Genomic DNA, 13369 nt, shown 5'->3' on the forward strand with positions numbered 1-13369 from the left:
CCAAATTATTATGTTCTCTTGTCTTGGCTTGTCTTCTTTGTTTTATTGTTCATGTTTTGTCTACAATTACTATCAATGTGAATGGTTAATGTGATTTTGATTAGAAATTAAATTGAAAATTATGATTAGGCTAATAATAAGATATTGAAGTAATTGTGGCAAGCATAGAACATACCATTGTTATCTAAAATTAACATGCCTCCTCAACCACACCCATAACTACTTCGCTTGCCTTCCAATCAACCAACTCAAACTCAACATAGACCTTAACTTCCTGCCCAACCTATTCTAAATCTAAACAATAATAAGACGGTTCAATTCACTTATAATACTAAATTGTCTCCTTTTCCTACCTATCCCTTTTTGGTTGTTGATTGAAAATACATCCATTTTCATTCTAGGAAATCCATACAAAATCAAACCTCTCCCATCATTCAAGAACAAGATGAGGAAGATAACTTACTCGAGCCAATAATACCTTCTCCTGATTGTGAACAACCTCCTGAAAATGAATCCAAATCTATTCCTTATCCAAAGAGACTATTCCTTGAAAAACCCCTTACACAACTTGAATTTGAATTTTTATGGGAATTGAGAAATGTTTGTGTAAAGATTCCATTGTTTCAAGCTATCAAGGATGTTCCTATTTATGAAAAGGTTATTTGAGAACTTTGTTTTAAAAAACTAGGAAGAAAGAGAAAAGACCCCAAAATTGTACAAGTAGTTGGGAAATTGGTTGATTTAAAGTCTTTACAACAAAATATGGTGATCCAGGAACTCTTGTCATTACCTTATATATAAATAACACTCCTATATCTAACACCTTGATAGATTTAGGGGCAACTTTTAATGTTATGACCAATGAAACCTTGGATAAACTAGAGCTACCTAGTCTTCGGCCTACCCCAACTGTCCTCCAAATGGCTAAAAGATCCATTGTAAAACCAAAGGTGGTGTTAGAAGATATTGTTGTCTCAATAGATTCATGGGAATATCGAGCTGATTTCATGATTCTCCAATCGAAGGCAACGCCTGGAGGCCACCCACTAATTCTTGGAAGGCCTTGGTTAGCCATAGTAGACGCCTACATCAGCTATAGGTATGGGGACATGACCATCTTCCATGGAAATTCTACTAAGAGACTGTCTGTCTAACGTCCAGCCAAACCTTTCTCAGACACATAAAATCATTTGTGGTTTGAAGATAACGATGAAGAATATGCTCAACTTCTTTTGACCATTGATCAATTTCTATTTTTTAAAGAACATAATGAGGATTACCTAATTTTCACTCTTCTGATACATCCACACATTAACAACAATCCACCAATTATGATTATACAGAAGAAATCCCAGGAAAAATGTTCACCTATTGAATTAACCAAACAAATGAAACTAAAGTTCTATCTAATTCCTTAGAAGATCAAACCAAAACTATTGAAATTTATACTAGGAAGGCCTTGCCAATATTAATGATGGATTGGAACCCTCTTAGTAGGAGATATTGGTGGAAATGCTTAAAAGAAATAGTAAAGCTTTTGCATGGGATTACGCTGACATGAATGAGATTTCTCCCAACCTATGTACTCATCATATTTATATAAAGGAGGATTCTCAACCTATGAGGCAGCCCCAACGGAGAATGAACCCAAATCTCAAAGATATAGTTAAAGAAGAGTTGTAGAAATTATTGAGTGTTGATACGGATTTAAATAGAAACACAACAAATTACAGATATAACCATAAATAGAAAGATGCAGTAGAAATAACACTTCATTTCATTAATATCAAATTCTGAAATAAGACTAGCTCGGGCGAAGGTATCTTATCTCTGAGAAGAGATGTGGCGGCTACATGCCTATGGATTATGTTAAAATGAGGCTCAAAGGCCTATTTATTATTGAGAAACAATGGAAAACCCTAAACATCCAAAAACCTAACCCTAGGAGATGAAGCACCAAACTATGGGCCCCGTTTGGGTAAGTTGGTACATCAACTTCTTGGGGTCATAACTTTGGCATATGATCTTTGTTTGACGTGCTCAATAGCTCTTTAGAAAGATATATCCGAGGAATACAACTTTTGAATGACCGGTTTTCCCCAAAAACATTGTTTTGGGCCTCAAAACGGCTCCAGAAGTTCAAGACCCGAAAAATTTCCATAAATAGAAAATTGTGCTACAAATAACGAAACTGAAAAACTGAAAGAAACAATGGTGGGGGTCTAAGTGGAATAGGTTGGTGGAAAAAAATATCCACTTGTATCATTCCTCCCCCCTTAGGAAGCAATAGTCCCCATTGCGTTGATTTCCTCCGTGAGATGAGGAAACTTCTGCTGAACTTGGTCATTGGTGAGCCACTTGCCATGGTGAAGGAGTTGGCATGCTTTGAAAACTCGATATAGTTGGATCCTTTGTTTTCCGGTGTTCTTGATCTGCATGTCCATGATCTGATCAGTTGTGGCTTGTTCCATGCAATCTAGATTTAACTCTATGGGTGTGAGCTATTTTGCAATGTCTGATGTGTCTAACAATGGTGGGAAGTATGGTCAAAGGTGGTCCACATTGAACATTGGGTGCAGGCCAAGGAATGGGGGAATGCTGAGCTCAAATGCATTGTCTCCCAAAACCTTGGTGATGGTGTAAGGATAATATCATAGTGGTCTAAGTTTCCTATAGGCTTCGATTAGGCGTTCCTTCTGCAAATGCAACCAAATTTTGTTGCTGAACTGAAACTTGTGTGGCACCCGATGTTGATCATGTCACTGCTTGTACTTGGCATTTGATTTCTCCAGAATGTCATGGATCTTTTGGTAGATATGTTGTTTGTGCTCAATGAAGTTGTTTGCCTTATTGGCTTTGGACTGGGCATGAGGCAAATCTGCCTGAGTAGCTGCAAATGGTATGGCCACATCAATGGGGCATAGTGGCTGGAATCCCAAGCCTACCTAAAAGGGGTTGTGGATAGTTAAGTTATGAAGAGCCCAGTTATAACTGTGCTGGACAAAGGGGAACCTCTCATCCCATGTGTGAGGATTCTTTGAGTTTTACATGTACAAAATGTGTACGATCATCCTGTTGATGACCTCTGTTTGGCCATCAGTTTGGGGATGGAAAGATGTGGACTTAGTGAGCTTGGTGTCTAGCATCGACCAAAGACTGGACAAAAAATGTACTGAGGAACCTGCTATCCCGATATGAGATGATAGAATGTGGGATCCCAAAGTGTACCCACACTCATTCAAAGAAGAGTTTAGCAATGGCTTCTGATGTGATATTCTTCTTGTAGGCCGCCATAATGGCCATCTTCGAGAATCTGTTGACAACCACAAAAATACAGTTGTTGCCATGCTTAGTAGAAGGAAGGCTTGACATGTAATCCATGGAGATGGATTCCCAAGGTTGACTAGGGGTAGGAAACATAGTATAGAGGCCTTGATTCTTGGTGGTCGGTTTGGAAATGGCACAGACAGTGCAGGATCTGATGTACTTCCCGACATTCTTTCATATATTCAGCCAATAGAAATACTTCTGTAGTACTGCCACCTTTTTCTCGACCCCAAAATTCCTAGTGACTCGAATGTAGTGTGCTTCCCAAATCATTTTGGCACGCTCACTTGAAAGAACACAAAGGTGTACTAGGTGGCATAACAGCGCATTCTGGAGGTGAAAATATGGAACTTGTTGACCCTCCAAGAGCGTCTAGTATGTGTGGCTGAATTCTAGGTCGCTTTTGTAGAGAAGTGGCCAATCAAAAGTCTCGTGCCCACAAGATTTGAGAACAGTGGTTAACGCCATGATCGGTGGTTGGTTGAGGCAGTCTGCAACATTATTGGCATTGCCCTTCATATACTTGATATTCAAATGGAATCGTTGCAGGTATGTGGACCACTTCTGATGGCGATCATTCTGTAACTTCCCTTATGTTTGTATGAACTACAGGGGTCAGTGGTCTGTGTGGATGACCGTTTCCTTCCCCAAAATGTAATACTGATCCAGGTGGATATTCGTGGCCACCTACCAAATCCACTTGGACCTCCAACATTGTCTCTCTCATCTTTTTCAGTTTCCTTAATTTTAGCACAACTTACTATTTTTAGCAGTTTTTCAGGTCTTGAACTTCTGGAGCCATTTTGAGACCCTAAACATTGTTTTTTGGGAAAACTGGGAGCAACATGGGTCCATGGATCAATGTTTCTCTTCCCAAAGTTGTAGTTCTCGAATAGATCTTTCTAATGAGATATTGTGCACGTCAAACAGAGATCATATGCCAAAGTTACAACCCCGGGAAGTTGATGTACCGATTTACCCAAACAGGGCCCACAGTTTGGCGTTTCATCTTCTAGGGTTAGGTTTTTGGATGTTTAGGGTTTTCCATTGTTTCTCAACAACAAATAGGCCTTCGAGTCTCATTGTAACACAGTTCAAAGGCATGTAGCCGCCACATCTCTTCTCAGAGATAAGATACCATCACCGTAGCTGGTTTATTTCCATTTTTGTTTGTAAGCATATTTTAGTATTTTACATTAATGAAATGAAGTATTATTTCCGCTACATCTATGTGTTTATGGTTATCTCTATAATTTGTTGTGTTCCTGTTTAAATCCAGATTAGTGGTATCAGACTGGTCTTTTTTTCTTCTCTGTTTTTCTTTGCATGTCGCCAGTGAAGTCGGGATATAAGGAGTTAGGGATTGAACTAGTTGACCCTTTTCAAGACTAGCCCCACAAATCCCGACGGCCTCCCATGGTGGATGAAAAGAAAGACAAGGGGGCAGGAGATCCTATCAAAATCTTGCTCGAAGAAGCCCTCGAGCGACAAAGGAACGCGATGATGGAGAGTTCTGCCCAGATCCTTCAGCGGCTACCCAGAGGTGACACATCGGCTTCCAACAGCTCCTGTGGAAACGCCACGCCCTTTAAGGTACAAGTTAATTTGGAAATTCCCATATTCGAGGGTCAAATAGACGCAGATGCCGTAGATAAATGGTTAAATCTGCTAGAGGGTTATTTTTATGTTCATGATTTTTCCAGTCGGGAAAAGATTATTTTCGCTCTTCTCAAAGTAGCCCCCCATGTCAAGGACTGGTGGGAAACCTACTTCGAGCTGAAGGATGAAAGTACAGGCTCACTATTTTTAGCCGCACCCACTTGGGGTTCATTCTGGGATGCCATCAAGGAGCAGTACTACCTTGTTGGAAGCTATGAGGATCAATACATAAAGTGGACCACACTGTGGCAAGGAAGGGACCAAGATGTACTGGAGTTTACCAATATTTTCCATACCCTTTGCACAAAGTTGGGTATCAAAGATTTGGAGCAACATTTGGTACTCAAATACCGCAGCTAACTGCACAAGTACATCCAGGAAGAAATAGAATTCCTGAACATCCCCTCGCTTGGGACGGCATACCGATATGTCGTCAAGGTCGAGCAAAAGTTTAAACAGAAGAAGCGAGACTTTGGATCTGCGAATTTGAAGCAAGGGAAAGGTGCCCCCAAACTGTAGAACAAAGGAAAAAGCCAAGGTGGGACAACCCAAGACAACTTGCCAAAGCTGCAAGCAAAGAGCAACGCCGTGAAGCCGAAAAAGGACACAGGAAAGTGGTGTGAGTTCCATAAGAGCTCCACTCACAACACAAGTGAGTGTCGGGCCAAGCAATCATTGGTGGCCAAGCTAAAGGTTTCAGAATCAGATGCATGTTCCGACTTTGAGTCAGAACCTAACAAGGGGAATGACAAAGGGAAGCAGATTATCGATGCGAAGCCCAACGCCACCGTTGCCACCACAAAGATACAGAAGGAGGAACCCGAAGATCTAGAGGAGGAGGAGCATCTCTTCCACTCCCAGATGTGGGTAAAGGGCTCCCCGCTACAGTTCATTGTTGATAGTGGGAGCCAAAAGAACCTCATTTCGGTAGAGGTCATGAAGCGGTTTGGTCTTACTGACCATAGCACATCCACAACCGTACACCAACAGGTGGCTTCACCAAGGACAGGATCTTCATGTGAGCTAGCAGTGTCGCCTTCCATGTAACATCAAGCCCTTCACGGATGAGGTATTGTGTGACATTGCTCCCCTTGAAGTTTGTGATGTATTATTAGGACAACCATACTTGTGGAAGTGACATGTTGTGTATGAATCAAGGCCCCATGTTGTTATTGTTACATTGGGAAATAAATTGTATAGGATACCGGAGGTAGCACCGCCTACCGCCATCTCTTTGGTTACTGAAAAACAATGTAGTAAGCTCATTTCCAAAATCGGGAAATTTGTTTTCCTGATGATACGCCCTCAAGGAAAGAAGAATACGGTGGCCACGACCTCTAGACAAGGCCCATCCGCACAACAACTACAGATGGACAAGGTCGTGGAGGAGTATGAGGACATCTTCACCTCCCCCGCAGGGGTTCCTCTGCACTGTCAGGTCAAGCACTCCATCGATCTGACCCTAGGTGCGCCACTGCCCAATGGACCAATATATCGGCGCTCTATTCTGGAGAATGATGAAATCAAGAGGCAGATTTAGGAGCTGTTGCAGAAAGGTCACGTCCGTCTGAGTTCATCACCCTGTGGGAGCCCGATCGTGTTGGTACAGAAGAAGGATGGGACTTGGTGACTTTGTATTGACTATCGGGTGATGAACAAGATCACTGTCGGTAATAAGTACCCGATCCTACGGATTGATGACCTCCTGGACCAACTAAAGGAGGCAAAATATTTTAGCAAGATCGATCTGAAGTTAGGATATCACCAGGTACCAATCGAACCCTCTAATTTGTGGAAGACAACCTTCAAATCCAAGGAGGGCCTTTTTGAATGGTTGGTTATGCCTTTTGGATTGACGAATGCTCCTACAACCTTCATGAGGCTAATGGATAACATCTTGCGGCCATTCACCAACTCATTTGTAGTGGTATACTTGGATGACATCCTGATCTTCAGCTAGAGTTGGGAAGAGCACCTCCACCACATCCGACAACTTCTCCAAACACTGCAGCAACACAAGCTATGTGCCAATTTGGAGAAATGCACTTTTGGCATGACCCAGGTTTAGTATCTGGGATGCATTATTGATGAACAGGGGGTGCATGTGGATCTAGCTAAGATCCAAGTCATTCAAGATTGGCCATCTCCAACCACTCTGACAGAGCTCCGCAGCTTTCTAGGTCTTGCCAACTTCTACCATAGGTTCATGTTGGGGTTTTCTCATATCACTTGGCCCTTGAGTCAAGTCACCAAGGGAGGAGCAAAAACAAAATTCTTTTGGTCTGAATCTCACCAGAAGGCATTCATAGAGTTGAAATATCACCTATGCACGACACTAGTGCTCGCTTTACTAGATTTGCAACAACCATTTGAGGTTGAGACAGATGCCTCTGACTATGCTATTGGCGCAGTCCTTACTCAACACGGGCATCCAGTGGCATATCATAGTGGGACACTTTCAGACACAGTCCGCAAATATCCCACTTATGACAAAGAAATGTATTCCGTTGTGTAGGCTTGCCAACAATGGAAGCATTACATTTTGGGGAAGGAAACGATCATCCACACAGACCACCGACCCCTGCAGTTCATACAGACCCAAGGGAAATTGTAGAATGATCGCCATCAAAAGTGGTCTACATACTCACAATAATTCCATTTGAATATCAAGTATAAGAAGGGCAACACCAATAATATTGCAGATTGCCTCAGTCGACCACCGATCATGGCATTAACCACCATTCTCAACTCTTGTGGGCACGAGACTTTTAATTAACCACTTCTCTACAAAAGCAACCCAGAATTCAGCCACACATACCAGACACTATTGGAGGGTCGGCATGTTCCATATTTTCACCTCTAGGATGCCCTGTTATGCCACCTGGGTCACCTTTGTGTTCCTTCAAGCGGGCGTGCTAAGATGATTTGGGAAGGACACTATAGTCGGGTTGCTGGGAATTTCGGGGTCGAGAAAATGGTGGCAGTACTGCAAAAGTATTTCTATTGGCCGAATCTTCGACAGGATGTTGGGAAGTACATTAGATCATGCACTGCTTGTGCCATTGCCAAACCGACCATCAAGAAGCAAGGCCTCTATACCCCGCTGCCTACCCCTAGTCGACCTTGGGAATCCATCTCCATGGATTACATGTTAGGCCTTCCTTCCACTAAGCATGGAAACGACTGTGCTTTTGTGGTCGTCGATAGGTTCTCGAAGATGGCCATTATGGCGGCCTGTAAGAAGAATATCATAGCAGAAGCCACTGCTAAACTCTTCTTTGAACGAGTGTGGGTGCACTTTGGGATCCCACAGTCTATCATCTTAGATTGGGACAGTCGGTTCCTCAGTACATTTTGGTCCAGTCTCTGGTTGATGCTGGACACCAAACTCACTAAGTCCACAACCTTCTATCCTCAAACTAATGGCCAGACAGAGGTTGTCAACAGGATGATTGTACACATTCTGCGCATGTACAAATCAAAGCATCCATGCACATGGGACGAGAGCCTCCCCTATGTTCAGCACAGCTACAACTGAGCTGTTCACAGCTCGACTGGCCATAGCCCTTTTCAGGTGGGCTTTGGATTCCAGCCACTATGTCCCATTGATGTGGCCATGCCATTTGCAGCTACTCACACGGATTCGGCTCATGTCTAGTCTGAAACAGATAAGGCAACCAGCTTCATTGAGCACATCCAACATATTCACCAGCAGGTCCATGACATTCTAGAGAAATCAAATGCCAAGTACAAGCAACGACATGATCAACATCGGGTGCCACACAAGTTTCAGGTGGGCGACAAAGTCTGGTTGCATTTGCAAAAGGAACGCCTTACCAGAGCCTATCGGAAACTGAGACCACTTCGATATGGTCCTTACACCATTACCAAGGCTATGGGAGATAATACATTTGAGCTCAACATTCCCCCATTCTTTGGCCTGCACCCAATGTTCAATGTGGACTGCCTTCGGCCATACTTTCCACCATTCCTAGACACATCCGACATTGCAGAATAGCTCACACCCATAGAATTAAATCCAGATTGAATTGAAAAAGCTGCAATGGATCAGATCATGGACACATAGATCAAGCACACTTGCCAACAGAATATCCAACTGTATCGAGTTGTCAAAGCAGGCCAACTCCTTCACCAGGGCAAGTGGCTCACCAGGGACCAAGTTCAGTAGAAGTTTCCTCATCTCATGGAGGAACTCAACGCAATGGGGACCATTGATTCCTAAGGGGGGAGGAATGATCCAGGTGGATATTGGTGGCCATCTGCCAAATCCACTTGGACCCCCACCATTGTTTCTCTCAGCTTTTTCAGTCTCCTTAATTGTAGCACAACTTACTATTTTTAGCAGTTTTTTGGGTCCTGAACTTCCGATGCCATTTTGAGGCCCTAAACGACGTTTTTTGGGAAAACTTGGAGCAACATGGGTCCATGGACCTATGTTTCTCCTCCCAAAGTTGTAGTTCTCGGATAGATCTTTCTAGCGAGATATAGTGCGCGTCAAACGGAGATCATATGCAAAGTTACGACCCCGGGAAGTTGATGTACCAATTTACCCAAACGGGGCCCACATTTTGGCATTTCATCTTCTAGGGATATGTTTTTGGATGTTTAGGGTTTTCCATTGTTTCTTAATAATAAATAGGCCTTCGAGCCTCATTGTAACACAGTTCAGAGGCATGTAGCCACTACATCTCTTCTCAGAGATAAGCTACCATCACCCTAACTGGTTTATGTCCATCTCTGTTTGTAAGCATATTTCAATATTTTACATTAATGAAATGAAGTATTATTTCCACTACATCTCTGTGTTTATGGTTATCTTTGTAATTTGTTGTGTTCCTGTTTAAATCTGGATCAAATGCTTCCATTGTCGGCAGGCCTGCACAATGGAATACATCTCGTTGTCATAAGTGGGATACTTTCAGACTGTATATGAAAGTGTCTCACTGTGATATGCCACTGGATGCCCTTATTGAGTAAGGACTGCCCCAATAGCATAGTCAGAGCCATCTGTCTCGATCTCAAATGGTTGTTGCAAGTCTGGTAATGTGAGCACTAGTGTAGAGCAGAGGTGATGTTTCAACTCTACGAATGCCTTCTGTTGAGATTCAGACCAAAAGAATTTTACTTTCGCTCCTCCCATGGTGACTTGAGTTAAGGTCCAAGTGATACGAGAGAATCCCAACACGAACTTGCGGTAGAAATTGGAAAGACCCAGAAAGTTGCGGAGCTCTGTCAGAGTGGTTGGGGTTGGCCAATCTCGAATGAATTGGATCTTGGCTGGATCCACATGTAGCCCTCGTTCATCAATAATGTATCCCAGATACTAAACTTGGGTCATGCCAAAAGTTCATTTCTCCAAATTGACTCACAAATTTCATTGCGCAGTGTTTGGAGAACCTGTCGGATGTGGTGGAGGTGCTCTTCCAAACTCTGGCTGAAGATCAGGATGTCATCCAAGTATACCACTACAAAAGAGTTGGTGAATGGTTGCAAGATGTCATCCATCAACCTCACGAAGGTTGCAGGAGCATTTGTCAACCCAAAAGGCATAACCAACCATTCAAAAAGGCCCTCCTTGGCTTTGAAGGTAGCCTTCCACACATAGGAGGGTTTGATTGGTACCTGGTGATATTCGAACTTCAAGTCAATCTTGCTAAAATACTCCCCCCCTCTTGAGTTGGTCTAGAAGGCCATCAATCCATGGGATCAGGTACCTATTCCAGACAATGATCTTGTTCAGTGCCCGATAGTCAATACATAGTCTCCAAGTCCCATCATTATTCTGTACCCACTCGATCAGGCTCCCACAGGGCGATGAACTCGGCCGGATGTGACCTTTCTACAACAACTCCTGAATCTGACTCTTAATTTCATCATTCTCTAGAATGGAGCATCGACAGATTGGTCCATTGGGAAACAACGCCCCTGGGGTCATATTGATGGAGTGCTTGACCTGACAGTGAAGTGGCACCCCTGCGAGCGAGGTGAAGATGTCCTCGTACTCCTCCATGACCTTGTCCATCTATTTTTTTCGTGCAGAGGGTCCCTGTCGGGAGGTCGTGGCCACCGTCTTCTTCTTTCCTTGAGGCCATATCATCAGGAAAACAAATTTTCCGGTTTTGAAAATGAGCTTACTGCATTGTTTTGTAGTAATCAAAGAGATGGAGGTAGGCGGTGCTACCTCTAGTATCCTGTACAACTTATTTCCCAAAGTAGCAATAACAGCGTGAGGCCTTGACACATACACAACATGTTGCTTCCAGAAGTATGGTTGGCCTAATAATACATCACAAACATCAAGGGGAGAAACATCACATAATACCTCATCCGTGAAGGGCTTGATGTTGTATGGAAGGTGACATTGCTGGCTCACACAAAGATCTCATCCTTGGTGAAACCACCCGATGGTGTATGGTTGTGGGTGAGCTGTGGTCAGTAAGCCCAACTGCTTCACGACCTCTGCCGAAATGAGGTTCTTTTGGCTCCCGTTGTCGACAATGAACTGTAGCGAGGAACCCTTTACCCACATCTGGGATTGAAAGAGGTGCTCCTCCTCCTTTGGATCTCTGGGTTCCTCCTTCTGAATCTTCATGGTGGTAATGGTGGTGTTGGGATCTGCATCGATAATCTGCTTCCCTTTTTCATTCCCCTAGTCGAGTTCTGACTCAGAGTTGGAACATGCATATGATTCTGAAGCCTTCAACTCGGCCACTAGTGACTGCTTGGCTCGACACTCACTTGTGTTGTGAGTGGAGCTCTTATGGAACTCACACCACTTTCCCATGTCCTTCTTCAACTTCGTGGTGTTTTTCTTTGCTTGCAGATTTGGCAGGTTGTCCTGGACTGCCCCGCCTTGGATTTGTCCTTTGTTCTGCGGTTTGGGGGCACCTTTCTTTTGCTTCAGATTCATAGATCCAAAGTCTCGCTTCTTTTGTTTAAACTTCTACTCGATCTTGATGGCGTATCGGTATGCTGTGCTGAGCGAGGAGATGTCCAGGAACTCCATCTCGTCTTGGATGTACATGTGTAGGCAGCCACGGTACTTGAGTACCAAATGTTTCTCAGAATCCTTGATACCAAACTTCGTGTGAAGTGTATGAAAAACATTGGTAAACTTCAGCACATTTTGGTCCCTTCCCTACCGCAATGTTGTGCACTTTATGTATTTATCCTCATAGCTCCCGAAAGGGTAGTACTGCTCCTTGATGGCACCCCAGAACAAATTCCAAGTGGGTGCGGCTGAAAATAGTGAGGTCGTACTTTCATCCTTATGCTCTTTGAGAAGAGCAAAAGCAATTTTTCTCGACTAGAAAAATCATGAACATAAAAATATCCTTCTAGAAGATTTAACCATTTGTCTACGACGTCTGCATCTATTTTTCCCTCAAATATGGGAATGTCAAAGTTTACTTGTGCCTTACAAGGAGTGGAGCCTCCAGAGTGGCTGCTGGATGTGGACGCGTCGCCGGTGGGCAACCGTTGAAGGATCTGGGAAAAGTTATCCATCATCGCGTTCCTTTGTTTCTCGAGGGCCTCCTTGAGCAATATTTTGATAGGATATCCTGCCCCCTCATCTTTATTTTTCCCCCCCATGGGCGGCCGTTGGGGTTTGTGAGGCTGATCTTGCAAAGATTCAACCAGATCAAGCCCTAACTCCTTATATCCCGACCTTGTTGGGGATATGCGAAGAAAAATAGAGAAAGAGAAGACCGCTTTGATACCTGATCTGGATTTAAACATGAACGCAACAAATTATAGATATAACCATAAATACAAAGATGCGGTAGAAATAACACTTCATTTCATTAATATCAAATACTGAAATATGCTTACAAACAAAATGAAAATAAGACTAGCTCGGGCGATGGTAGCTTATCTCTGAGAAGAGATGTGGCGGCTACATGCCTCTGAATTGTGTTATAATGAGGCTAAAAATCCTATTTATTATTGAGAAGCAATGGAAAACCCTAAACATCCAAAAACCTAACCCTAGGAGGTGAAGCGCTAAACTATGGGCCCCATTTGGGTAAATTGGTACATCAATTTCCTAGGGTCATAACTTTGGCATACAATCTCCGTTTGACGCACACAATAGCTCGTTAGAAAGATCTATCCATGGAAAACCCTAAACATCCAAAAACCTAACCCTAGGAGATGAAGCACCAAACTATGGGCCCCATTTGGGTAAATTGGTACATCAACTTCCTAGGGTCATAACTTTGGCATACGATCTCCGTTTGACGCACACGATAGCTCGTTAGAAATATTTATCCAAGGAATAAAAATTTTGAATGAACAAATTAGGTAAATGACCCATGGCGGTCTTGATTTTCCCAAAAAGCGTTTTTTAGGGCCTCAAAAT

The sequence above is a fragment of the Pinus tabuliformis genome, chromosome 6, assembly GCF_031772625.1.
Source record: "Pinus tabuliformis cultivar Carrire ecotype Pingquan chromosome 6, CPIR1, whole genome shotgun sequence".
Classification (NCBI taxonomy): domain Eukaryota; kingdom Viridiplantae; phylum Streptophyta; class Pinopsida; order Pinales; family Pinaceae; genus Pinus; species Pinus tabuliformis.